General features: G+C 50.8%; 1 protein-coding gene across 6 annotated transcripts in view; it reads left to right on the top strand.

The window, feature by feature from the left end:
* The first annotated feature begins 323 nt into the window (after positions 1 to 323).
* Positions 324 to 12,418, top strand: part of KCP (kielin cysteine rich BMP regulator) — a 39,565-nt gene continuing 27,470 nt past the window's right edge. For 2 of the 6 annotated variants that reach the window (XM_053897950.1, XM_053897949.1), the window contains exons 1-3: positions 325 to 455; positions 8,543 to 8,659; positions 10,835 to 10,986. The gene's annotated coding sequence lies outside the window, so the exon portion shown is untranslated. Of the gene's footprint in view, positions 456 to 8,542; positions 8,660 to 10,834; positions 10,987 to 12,418 lie in introns of all 6 variants that reach the window. The other 4 variants (XM_053897947.1, XM_053897946.1, XM_053897951.1 and 1 more) reach the window with 3 other exon arrangements.

Raw genomic sequence — 12,418 nt, 5'->3', positions numbered from 1 at the left:
GAGCCAAACAGAACTGTGGGAACAGGTGCTTGATTCCTGCCAAGCAGACACTTCTGGACTATTTCCTGGGGGTCAGGCCTCTGGGGGGGGTGCTGGGTTGGGGTGTCCCCAGATTACTGCTCTGGTAGCTTCGGATGCCAGCAGTGAAAAGTCAAGAAAGCACAAAGTTCTAGGGGCTAAAGGACCCTGAGAGGCTCCTAGGACAGGCCTACCCTGCTCTCTTGGGTCCCAGAGAAGAGGGGGCTGTCAGGCCTCTCTGAAGGGGAGTCCGGCGGTGGTTCTTACCAGGCCAGTGTTCTGGAACCTCATTGTTTCACAGGTCTCCAAGCCAGGAGCCAACTGGAACTCTGATGCCCGCCCAAGTCCCCATGCCAGGCCGACAGCAGCCACATGGATGCTGGTGGGCATGTGGGATTCAGGAGTCTCCACTGATCTGTGCCAGTCTGGAAGGCCACGTATGTCCTGTTTCTCTCAGCCTATCCTCCTTCTTCTTTGCTGGGGCAGTGCTTCCAGATCTGCAGGGGGACTGACATGACTTGACAGTTATCCGGGGCCCATCACGGAGACAGGAAGAATGAGCTACCTGCTCAAGCAGGAAAGAGCTCCCAGGGGCTTCTTTATCATGCCCACCCCCCACCCCCCAACACACTGCAAAGGCTTGGCTTTGCAAGTAGCAGGTCACAGAGCGTCCAGAAGAACTGGGCAGGGGGACAGTGATCCCAGGGCTCCTGGGTCCCACCTGGGACTTGGCCATCCAGAGAGCAAGCGCTCAATCCTGCATCCTCACTGTGGTTCGGGGCCCGGGGTTCAGGGGAGAGACGGTAGGGCGCAGGCCCCTTGCAGAGGAACAGCCTATCCCAGGCCTTGGAGAAGAGCCAGGAGCGGTCACCGCCCGCCCCACTGCAGCACCAGGGAGGGGGGAATGCTGGGTCAAGGCGGTGTTGGAAATGCATGTGGTGTGGAGGGGGCAGGCCCCATGCTGGGCTGACCTGAGGAGCAGCTACAACCAGACGATCCTAATGAGTCCTTAATACATGCTACACGCTACTAAGCACGTTTCATGTTATTACTGCATTTAATTGCCATGAGCAGCCAACATGAAGTGGGCATTATTAGTATCTCCCTTTACAAAGAGGCAAGCTGAGAGACTTGCTAACCCCATGAACTTGGACAAGTTAATCTATGTACTTCTTTGTAGTCTTAGTATCATCCTCGGCTGATAGAAGCACCGGCCCGATCTCTGCCTCAATCTTCACATGGTGCCTTTCCCCATGTCATATCTCTGTGTCCTGTGTCCAAATTTCCCTTTTCATGAGGATGTTAGTCATAATGGATTAGGGCCCACCCTAATGACTTCATCTTAACCTAAATAATTACATCTGCCACGATCCTATGTACAAATAAGGCCACATTCTGAGGATCTGAGTTAGGACTTTAACGTACGGATTTGAGGGGAAATAATGCACCCCCTACCAATATTTAACATGTAACCTACTTTGCACCAAACACTGGGGTCACATTTGATTTTCACGGCAACCGTAGAAGCCAGGAGAATGTATCGCATTCATTTTACAGACGAAGACCCTGAAGTTCAGCAAGGTTAGGTGGTTCACCCAAAGGCACACGGCAACTAGTCTGGGATTTGAACCACACTAAACCATAAGTGACGTCTGATCATGCCGGAGTCAGATACACCGGGGTTCAGGTCCTAACTGGATGGCCTGGAGAGGTATTCACCCTCTCTAGCCTTCAGTGTCCTCATTTGAAAAATAGGGTCAATATTGTCCCGTCAACAACAAAGTGCTGCTGTTCAAGGGTGACGATGAGGTCTAGCCCGGTGACTGACACAGACTAGAAGAAATGATAATGATATAAATGTAGCAGTAGCTGCTGGGTAGGGCATGTCCTGTGTTCTGTTGGTTCTGGGTAGCTGCCTCCCTACGACCACCTGTCCTTGCTGAGTCCCCAGGGCAGTCAGAGCCAGGGAGGCATGCAGATCAGTCCACCCTGGCCACCCAGAGCTCCCTGGGGAGCTGCACCCCCTAGACATGACTCCAACTCTTCCCCTCCACCGGGCCCGACACAAGTGGGGGGGGGGGGTGGAGGGTGTTGGCAGCTGGGGGCCTCCTTCCCGTGCCCAGGCCCCAGGGTGTTGTCTGTGTAGAAAGGTGGCCCGGGTGTTCAGAGAATGACCACAGCCCCTGAGGGAGGCTGCCTACTGCCCAGCTGCCTCACGCTCTCTTCCTCAGGGGCAAGCCCATGAGAAATTGTAGGATCAGAGAACAGACCAGGGGTTGGGGGTGCAGGGATGGGGCTGACCACAAAGGAGCAGCACGAAGCGGTGGGAAGACTAAAATTAGTGGGTACACTAAAAAGAATGAGTTTTATTGTATGGAAATGACAAAACTTTAAAAAGTGATTCAGAAGGGCCAAATTCTATGGGCGCCTGGCTGGCTCAGGAGAAGCGTGTGAAACTTGATCTTGGGGTTGTGAGTTCGAGCCCCACGTTGGCTGTGGGGGCAGATTACGTGAATTAAGTAAGTAATTAAAAAAAAAGAAGAGCCAAATTCTGAATGTCAAGAAGTTTTAGGAATAGCTTAACAAATTTAGTTTGTAGTTTCCTTTTTATGCAAGCAAAAGACCCAAATATGATAAATATGTCTTAGAGAACTCTTTAAATAAACCTAAAATAAAATTTCTAAGTAATTAAACAAAGAGAAGCAAAGAAAAGGAATACATCCTTCACAGAAAGGCAGGAGTGGCACCTTGTCCCTACCCTTTGTGTCTCCCTCCCTCCAGCCTGGCTTGTCAGGGCCCTGCTGTGCCTCCCTGACTTCCTCCCAGCTCTCTGGAGGCTGACTTCTGTCAAGCTCCCTGACTGTCCCAGGGGCTCAGACAAAGGGCCCACCCTCAGTATGGGTGGCTGCAGGTGACAGGCGGACAAGTTGGGGCCCTGGCAGGACACAGGTGGCGTTAAATGGAGGCAAGTTCGCAGAAGTGTTAAACAGGGTTACGAAAGCCAGTGGGGAATGTCCAGGCACCCAGGGCTTCGCATCATCGGGAACCATTACTACCCTCTGAGGGACAACCTCCAGGACCTGCCACAGCAAGGCGACGGCACTGTCTGTTCTGTATCCCTGTCCCCCTATCTCTTGCCAATGCCTCCCCTTAGCCAAAGCCACCTGGAATCCAGAGACCAAGAGAGCCAGGGGCATGCGGACTGAGGAGGCCAGACTCCTTGGGGCGTGGAGTGAGGCAGAAGAAAGCAGAGGATGGATGGGGGGAGGGGTGGCAAGCAGAGAGAAAGGGAGGAATCTGATGGGGGGGGTGTTGGGGGATATGCCCTAGGGCCCAAGGTTACCTCAGGCTTCTCCCCCAGGGGCAACCAAGCCTCCCAGCTGCTCTTCCAGGCTGGGAGTTCCTGAATGAACGAACGAATGAATGAATGAATGACGAATTTGAGGATGGATGAGTGACGGATATAATGGGAAGAGGCTGGCTCGTGCTGGCACTAAGAACAAGGTGGATTATTTCCCCCAGGATTTCCACCCTTCTAGGCCTTTAAGGACTGTTTCCTAAGTACCCACTTCGAGGCCCTGCAAAGGACCCTGAGCTGGAGAAGCAGAGGCCAAGGCAGGGGTGGGGGTGCCATCAGGCACTGGGGAGCCTGTGTGGCCCTGCCCTGCCCTGCCCGAGAGGCCTTGCTTCTCCTCCCTCTCACTGGAAACACACTCAGGGGCTGCCCACCCCCTAGCTCCACCCCCACCCCTCACCAAGGCCCCACCTTCTCCATCTGGGCCACTCAGGGCTGGGTTCAGTTGGGTGTTGATGCTGCAGGGCAGGGGAGGTGAGGGACAGCAGGGTGGAGACTGGAGACCGAGGGACCTGTCACCCCGATTAGTATAGTGTGCACATCTGCAGAGTAGCACCAGCTCCCCAGCGCAAGCCTCCTGGTGGGAGGAGCAGAGCTTGGCCTCGGGACCTCGAATGTTCTCAGAGTGCCCTGGGAGGTAGGGATGGTGGCGATTGATGGGGAGGGGGAGGCTTTCCCTTCCGCGGCTGGCGGTGCCAGGAGGGGCCTGGCATTGTGCTGGGCGCGTGAACACTTGCACATGTGCATTGTCTGACCTAGATACTTTGTCAGGTTGCAAACCACCCCTCCCGCACCCTGTACCTCTTTCAATTAGGCTGGGTGTTTAGCGAAGGCTATTGTGAGTCCGAGGGTGCAGAGGCAGAGAGGTGCGGAGCCCCAAATCTCATGGGGAAAACCTCATGAAGGCTCAGTTTCTGGAGTCCAAGAACCAGCACTGGGGTTGGGGTGCGGGTCAGGATGGGAGGGTGAGAGGCGTAAGGCAGAGACCTCTTCGGAGAGGTCTCTCTTGGGGGTCCTCAGACATCATATCCCCCACTTCTACCTTGGACTGGAGCTTGGAAGGCAGCAAATCATGGGACTGAGCATCACTTGGGATGAGGGTCAGGGGCCTGGGGTGAGGGTTCAAGGGCAGAGTACCCCTCATTATGCTTCAGCCTTGCCCCGACCCAGTCTTCAGTCGCGGCCTTCATAGAAGTCTGAGTGAGTAGTACGGGGCCCTATCCCCAGTGAGTGAACTGATCCCTGGTGTGTGAGTGACCCCGGTCTTCACCTTGTCCTGTGCTCCACCCGTTCCCTGCTCCCAGGTCTGTTCCCAAAGATTCCCAGATGCACTGACCCACTGATCCAGATGCACTGATGCACTGATCCAGATTCCAGACCCACTGTGGGGTTCCAATAGAGACCGTTTGCTTTCTTAGCAGGGCCGCTGGTTGAATGAGATAGGCGGAAGCCTTCTGCGACTGTCCCCCTCCAAGCTTCCTCATGTTCAAATACCCCCACTCCATGTTTTGCCTACCCTCCAGCCCAGCTTAGCTCAGGCTTCGAATTTTAGGATACTCTAGGGAAAGGGCAGAGGGTAGCTACCATTGCCACTGAGCCCTGCCCCCACAGCCTGTTTGTCTCTGGGGGCAGAAGGGAATGTGGACGAGCTCAGGGGTTATACCGAGAAGTACTTAAGGTGTAGGAAGGAGCAGCAGGGGCAGTTGCCAGGGGAGCCTGACCCCAGGGCTACCAATGAGCTGCTCCCAGACCTTAGGACACTTGCTTTCCTGGACCTGAACATCTGACTCAGGAAATCCGAGGTGATGCCTAGGGCCATGCAGCCCCCCAAATGCTCCATCAAAGCTGCATCCTCCGTATCGCTCACTGGGGCCACCATGTGGCCATCTCAATGCCTCAGTCCTTCTCGGTGGCATCCCTTTTCCAAGGCCATTCTTGCTCAGGCAGCTTTCCTGCCCACACACTCGGCCCAGGACCTTCCCTGGGGACATCTTACCTGGATGGGACAGGAAGACAGTATAGTAAGCTGTCCACAGTTAGCCTAGAGCAACCACTAAGAAAACTACTAAATAAATAGGTATAAAAAAAATCATTTAGGAATAATTTAAATCTTATATTAGAAAATACTCACATTGTAAAAGAAGGCAGTCTGGGAGAAATAGAGGAACAAAAAAGACATGAGATATTTAGAAAACTAGCAAGATGGCAAATACAACTATCAATAATGTGAACGGATTAAAGAATCCAATTAAAAGGCAGAGATCATCAGATCCGACACCAATATCCGACAATATGCTATCTATAGGAGACAGATTTTAGATTTAAAGATATGAGTGCCCTCTCTCTCTCCCTCTTTTTCTCTCTCTCTCAAAATGCATAAACATTTTTAAAAATTAAAAAAAAAATCTATCGGGTCTAGTATAGCACAGGGGAATATAGTCAATAATGTTGTAACAACTTTGAATTTTTTTTTTAACATTTATTTATTTTTGAGAGAGAGAGAGAGACAGAGCGTGAACGGGGGAGGGGCAGAGAGAGAGGGGAGACACAGAATGCAAAGCAGGCTCCAGGCTCTGAGCCATCAGCCCAGAGACCAACGCAGGGCTTGAACTCACAGACCGCAAGATAGTGACCTGAGTTGAAGTCGCATGCTTAACTGACTGAGCCACCCAGGCACCCCACAACTTTGTATGTGATAGATGGCAGCTAGACTTGGTGGTGACCATCCTGTAATGTATATAAATATGGAATCACTATGTTGGGCACCTGAAACTAATACAATACTGTGTTTCAATTTAAAAAGTATTATGATGATGGTATATGTTAGAAATCTAATGGTTAATTTAAATTCACATTTACTGTATATATTAAACATAAACTTTCTGCTTTAAACCTTAAAAAAATTGACTGGGTCTGATATTAGTATAGCCTCTCAAGTTTTCTCATGGTTGCTATTTGCATGATATAGCTTTTTCTGTCCTTTTACTTTACATCTATTTGTATCTGGGTTTTTTTTTTTAATTTTTTTATTTTATTTAAAATTTTTTTAACATTTATTCAGTTTTTGAGAGACAGAGAGAGAGCATGAGCGGAAGAGGGGCAGAGAGAGAGCGAAGACACAGAATCCAAAGCAGGCTCCAGGCTCCAAGCTGTCAGCACAGAGCCCGACGCGGGGCTTGAACTCACGAACCGTGAGATCATGACCTGAGCCAAAATTGGTTGCTTAACCGACTGAGCCACCCAGGTGCCCCGTTTTTTGTTTTGTTTTTTTTTTAATTTTTAATGTTTATTTATTTATTTTGAGAGAGAGGGAGGGAGAGAGAGAGAGAGAGCAAGCCGGGGAGAGGCAGGGAGAGAGGGAGAGAAAGAATCCCATGCAGGGTCCATGCTTCCAGCACAGAGCTGGATGCAGGGCATGAACTCATGAACTGTGAGATCATGACCTGAGCCGAACTCAAGAGTTGGATGCTTAACCTGCTGAGCTACCCAGGCACCCCCAGACCCAATAGATTTTAAAACAAAGGAAGTTACTAAAGATAAAGAGGGACATTTTATCGTGATAGAAGTTTAATTATCTAAGTGGTGACAATTGGAAACAGATATGCACCTAACAAAAGAGCTATAGTTCACAGCACATACAAAAATTAACTCAAAATGGATCAAAGACCTATATGTAAGAGCTAATACCATAAGAAAATATAGGAATAAATTTTCCTAACTTTGGATTAGGTGATGGTTCTCTACATATGACACTTGAAGTAAAGCAACAAAAGAAAAAAAAAACAGATAAATTGAACTTCAACTTCATCAAAATTAAAAGCTTTTGTGCTGCAAAGGACACAGTAAAAAAAGTAAAGAATGGAAGAAAACAGGGGTTAGCCATATACCTGGTAAGTGATTTGTAACTTACAAATCTTTGTTCTTTGTAATATACAAAGAACTCTTACACTGAATAAACAAAAAGACAACTCAGTTAAACTTGGGGAAAGGATTTGAATAGACATTCCTCCAGAGAAGTTATATAAATGACTAATCAGCACATGTAAAGATGTCAACATCATGAGTCATTAGGGAAATGCAAATCGAAACCACACTGGGATACCACTTTACAGCCACGAGGATGGATATTAAAAAAAAAAAAAGTCAGACAATAATGAGTGTTGTAGAGAATGTGGAGAAATCGGAACCCTCATATACTGCCGGTGGGAATGTAAAGTGGTACGGCCACTTAGGAAACCAATTTGGCACTTCCTGAAAAGGTTAAAGATAGAGTTACCACACGATGCAGCGATCCCACCTGGCAGACACCCAAGAGACGTTGATGCATAAATCCACAAAAAAACTTGCACGTGAATATTCATAATAGCCCCAAAGTGGAAACAATCCAAATGCTTATCAACTGATGAGTGAATAAATAAAATATGGAATAAAAAAAATAAAAACTGGAATGTTATTCGGCAGTAGAAAGGAACAAGGTACTGATACATGCCACAACACAGAAGATCCTTGAAAATAAGCTAAGTGAAAGAAGTGGGACACAAAGGACCACATGTTGTAAAATTTACTCAGATGAAATGTCCAGAATAGGCACATGAATCCGTACAGAAGTGAAAATGAGTGGTTGGTTGCCTGGGGCTGGGGAATGGGTTGTGGTAGGAAATAGGGGGTGACTGCAAAGGGTACAGGGATTCCTTGGGGGTGACGAAATGTTCTAACAGTTGATTGTGGTGATAGTTTAGTATATTCACAGCCGTGTGACTATACCCAATTACTGAACTGTATACTTCTCCCCGCCCCCCCCCCCCCATAACAACATCCTTTATTGGGCACCAGCAGTGCTCTGGGAAGCCCGCGTGCGCAGACTGGACGAGGTGCAGGGCTGGCTTTAGTGACCGTGCTGTCGCAGCTGCAGTCCACCTCAGCCACACGTCCCAGTTTTTAGTTTCTTTGTTCAGCTTTATATACACTTTCGGGTGCCCCCTTCCCCGCCCCCGCTGCTGCTGTCACATGCGATCACATGACTTTCAACTTCACTCATGGGCTGCTCAGCTATCAAATCAATGGCAAAGTTTTCATTCGCCTCTTTCTGGTGACCTACAAATCGAATTTTCCTAGCCTTTATTATCATAAACATGACGGATGTGTGTAACCTTCTCCCTGGTGGGCCAGGATCGCACCCCGAAACACCTGGAGCCTCCACACAGCTCATGCCCAGCAGCCCCAGAAGGTCACGCTGCCGCCATCTTGTGGGCTCTGAACTGTGCTCTTTTAACAGGTGGATTTATGGTATGTGAATTATATTTCAATAAAGCCGTTACCAAAACAAAAACCATAAAAAGGGAACCTGAGGTTATTTGTGGGTATTAGGACATCTGGTGCCTCGTGGTAGTCCAGCTGTGGTTTTGATCTGCTGGCCTCTCCTCCTTGTCATCTGATCCCTCTCTTCATATTACCTGGAAGGAAGAGCTGCTATTCCTTTCCCTCAGTCCCTATTCTAGCCCTTGTTTTTCTCTAAAACTGTGGGGTGGGGCTATGGTGCTGGGTGAGACCAGTTGCTTGACCAGAAGAACCCCCTTGACCAGTCTTGGCCCAAACTCCAGTGGCCAGCCTATGTGGGAAGGCAAGTGTGGACCCTGACTGCCAAGGGAGTCCAGAGAGGGGTGCTGAGCTAATCCAAAGCAGAGGGCCTTGGGCAAGTGTAGGCAATGTCCCTTACTGACCAGCCTCCATCTGGCTCCTCAGAGCCACAAATTGAGTTGGGTCAGTTCTGATGCAGGCTGTCAATGATAGCCTTTGCCTCTGTTTGGGATCTGAAGTCTGGGGCCCTGACCCAGGATCGCAGGAATAGGGGCCAAAGGAACTTCTGAGACTCAGTAACCCCAACCCAATCTTTGGATTTTATAATGGGGTTGAGGCAGTGGGAAGAGAGACCCCTGTGTGTGCCCATCCACCGGTACCTGCCAAGCAACCCCCATGGCCATACCCTGGGATTAAAGCAGAAAGGGGCGGAGCTGGCAAAGCGGACCTGCTGGAGGGCCGCTCCCAGCCCATTGTGCAAGGGAGCATAAATCTTGTAAATTTTGCACGCATAAATCTTGTAACTGCATGCATTCCCAGTGCTGTGGGAGAACCGAGGAGAAGCGGAAGTTCCCCGTGTGCAGGAGTCATGGGTGGTGGGTGAAGATCAACAACATCTCCATAGCGGTTAGGCGTCAGAGCTCTGGTGGAGCGCCAGTCCCCCGCTCTCCAGCTGAGTGAGCTTGCCTAGGCTGCTTAAACTCTCCAAGCCCCCGTTTCCTTGCCTGTTGGAGCCATTAAGGATAGCAGGAAGAGAAATGGGTGGGAAGAAGAGGGAACTGCCAGCAGGAAGCTACATGTATGTATCTTGTCTCCTCTTCCCCCAACTTCTTAGCTTGAGAAATGAAAGTCACAAAAGAGATTGAAGACACCCTAGGTTGGAATAAGCACAAGAATGACTGGCAAGCTCCCCTCCAGGCTGGAGAACCTCCAGGCTTGGAGGTCCCTGTATGGGCTCCTGGAAACCTCCCCGCCCCCACTTCCCCCCAGGTCCTTGCTCTGCTGCAGGATTCAGATACGCGATCTGATTGCATCAGTCTCTCTATGCCAAAATCAAATCAAAAAATGTACACACACTCCTAAAATCCCAGCAGGTTCAATCCAACAAGGAAGTATTCGGTTCCAGCTGTGAATATTAATCTGTGCAGTGTCGGTCAAGTGTGGGGACTGGTATTTCGTACTGAGCAGTTGTGCCGCAGCTTGGCACAGAGCCTGGAACATCGTGAGGTGGACCTTGGCGGGCATTTTAAGGACAGGCAAAGGATGACCTTCCCGGAGGGGGACCGGTGGGCTACCTACTCTGAATTTGGGGGAGGGGTAGCCAGGCTGTGGGATACAGTTGTGAAATTCAAATCTCAGATCTCTGATCAACAACACAGCCCCCACCTGCTGTAGCAGCTCAGCTGGTCAGCCAGGGGTAGCCTTCGCCTGGGGTGGACATGATGTTGTGAGTGGGGAGGGAGGGTCCTGGGGGAATCGGGAGGCTGAGAGAGGAGCTGCTGAGATTGTGGACTCAGGGGCAAGTTGACAAGGGTTGTGGGGGTGGGGGGATGGGGGCTGGGATCCTGCACAGTCTGTTGCAAAATGCCATCTCTAAACGAAACCGCATGGTCCACACATGCTTGCATATGGTCGTGTGAGCCAGGTGAAGGGTGTGGAAGAGCATACCCGTGTCACCCTTGGTCACCTGGGGGTGGCAGTACATAGGCAAGGGAAGGGCCTGGGGCAGATGTAAACGATAAGCTTTGTTTTTATACCTTTGTAGTATCTCATTTCGTTTGTCACAACCGGTACGGTCTGAAAGATAACAAGTGAAGTACAAGAAATTAATCATTTACTAATCCTTTCTGTCTCTCCCTCCTCACAACTGCCTTTTGCTCCCAGCCAGCAAATCCAGAGAGAAAACCAACCTGCTGCTATTGGCAGTGCAACCTGAAGCAGGTAAGGAGCGGGAGGCAACTTATGTTGGGGTCTTCTGTGGGCCGGGCACCGTGCATACGTCAGGCGCACACACACATCGACCTGCAGACTCGGCGGTAAGAGAATCAACAAGGGATGTTGAAGACCAGGGACTAGCAAGGGTGGGAAGCCATCACCACTCCTGGGCTGAGAGGACAAGGGGAAGGAATAGCGTCATCACGGGAGCCAAGTGAGCAGGAGGAGGGAAGAAATACCCCTAGCCACTCTCCTCTCCTGCCTTCTAGGCCTCGCCTGTGCCTCTCATTGGCTGCCCCCAGAGGCGGCCAGGGGGATGCGTCTGTAGGGGCAGAGAGGGAGGAGAATGAATGGGAGGAGGGAGAAATGGAGAACCACCAGCACAGACAGCGGGTGCGGAGCAGAAGTTGACCTCAGAACTTCAGCTGCCCTACGTAGCAAAATGTGCTCCTGTGCCCGCCCGTCCCCCCCGGCTCCCACACACCACTCTGTCTGTGGGGCCATCTTGCCAAGTAAAGGCTCAAGCCCGAGTCTTTCCTTCTTTCTCTGGCCAGAATGTCCTCTTCTAAGGGAAGGGCTGGGTTTGGGATCGGGACAGCTGCGTCTGGCAGAGAAACGTGAGTCCTGTATTCCAAGCCCGACACCTATGATCCCGTGCTCACACTCCTCCTCTGCCAGGAACCCCATTTCCCCTTCTCTTGACCTGCATGGGGCATTCCACCAAGGACCATGTTTTGTTTACTGCCACATCCCTGTATCTGGCTTGATGCCCGGCACAAAAGAGGCTCACAGTAATCACTCGTGGTGGAACTCAAACGACTCTCCGGATGCCCTTTCCTCGGGGCCCTGGGCTTTTATGTCATGGATTGGGTTTTCCAGAAGCTTCTTTACCTTCTGTTGCAGATAAAGAATGTACCGAGCCCTCTTTCCAGCCATTAATTTACATAACCTTCACAAAACAGTCAATTGGAGGGGGGGGGGGTTGTTAGAGCTACTGGTCACAGCTAAGAAAAATTCACCACTGAAAGTTAAATGACTTGCCTGGAGTCACCGGTAGAAAGTCCCATCAGACCCAGGGTTTGGTCTAGCAGCTCTCACCACGGTCTGCGCTTAGCCCCTGCTCCACCCAGTCTCCCAGGGGACCTGCACCGCTTTCTTTAACCTTGATGGGACCAGAGCTGCTACTTCCTTGTTTCTCTTCTGGCCTGCTGGCCCTAGCTTTCCTCTGCTCCTGTGAGCCTAGCTCCAGGCCCGCTGAGGCCGGCTCTCAGCATTGGCTCACGGCCTCCCCTCCCCCTACTGCCAATGTCTTAGGCCTCTTTAGGGGTCCACATTCCTGGGGAGAGATGCTGTCCTCTCTTAAGGCGCATGGGGAGTGGGCTGGGAGGACCTGTAGTCCCGGCCTGGGCTAGGGGGAAGGGTGGCTTCTGACTTGCTGGCCTTTACAGCAGGGAGGGAGACTGCTTTGGCAGGATTCATGGCTCCACCCTCAGTGTCCCTTTGCCTGTGAGCTAGGGGCCCATCCCCACCTCC

This window comes from Panthera pardus, unplaced genomic scaffold (assembly GCF_024362965.1).
Source record: "Panthera pardus isolate Hobbes unplaced genomic scaffold, ASM2436296v1 HiC_scaffold_8, whole genome shotgun sequence".
NCBI classification, from domain to species: Eukaryota; Metazoa; Chordata; class Mammalia; order Carnivora; family Felidae; genus Panthera; species Panthera pardus.
Note: the sequence above shows the minus strand (reverse complement) of the source record. Positions and strands in the feature narration are given on the sequence as shown.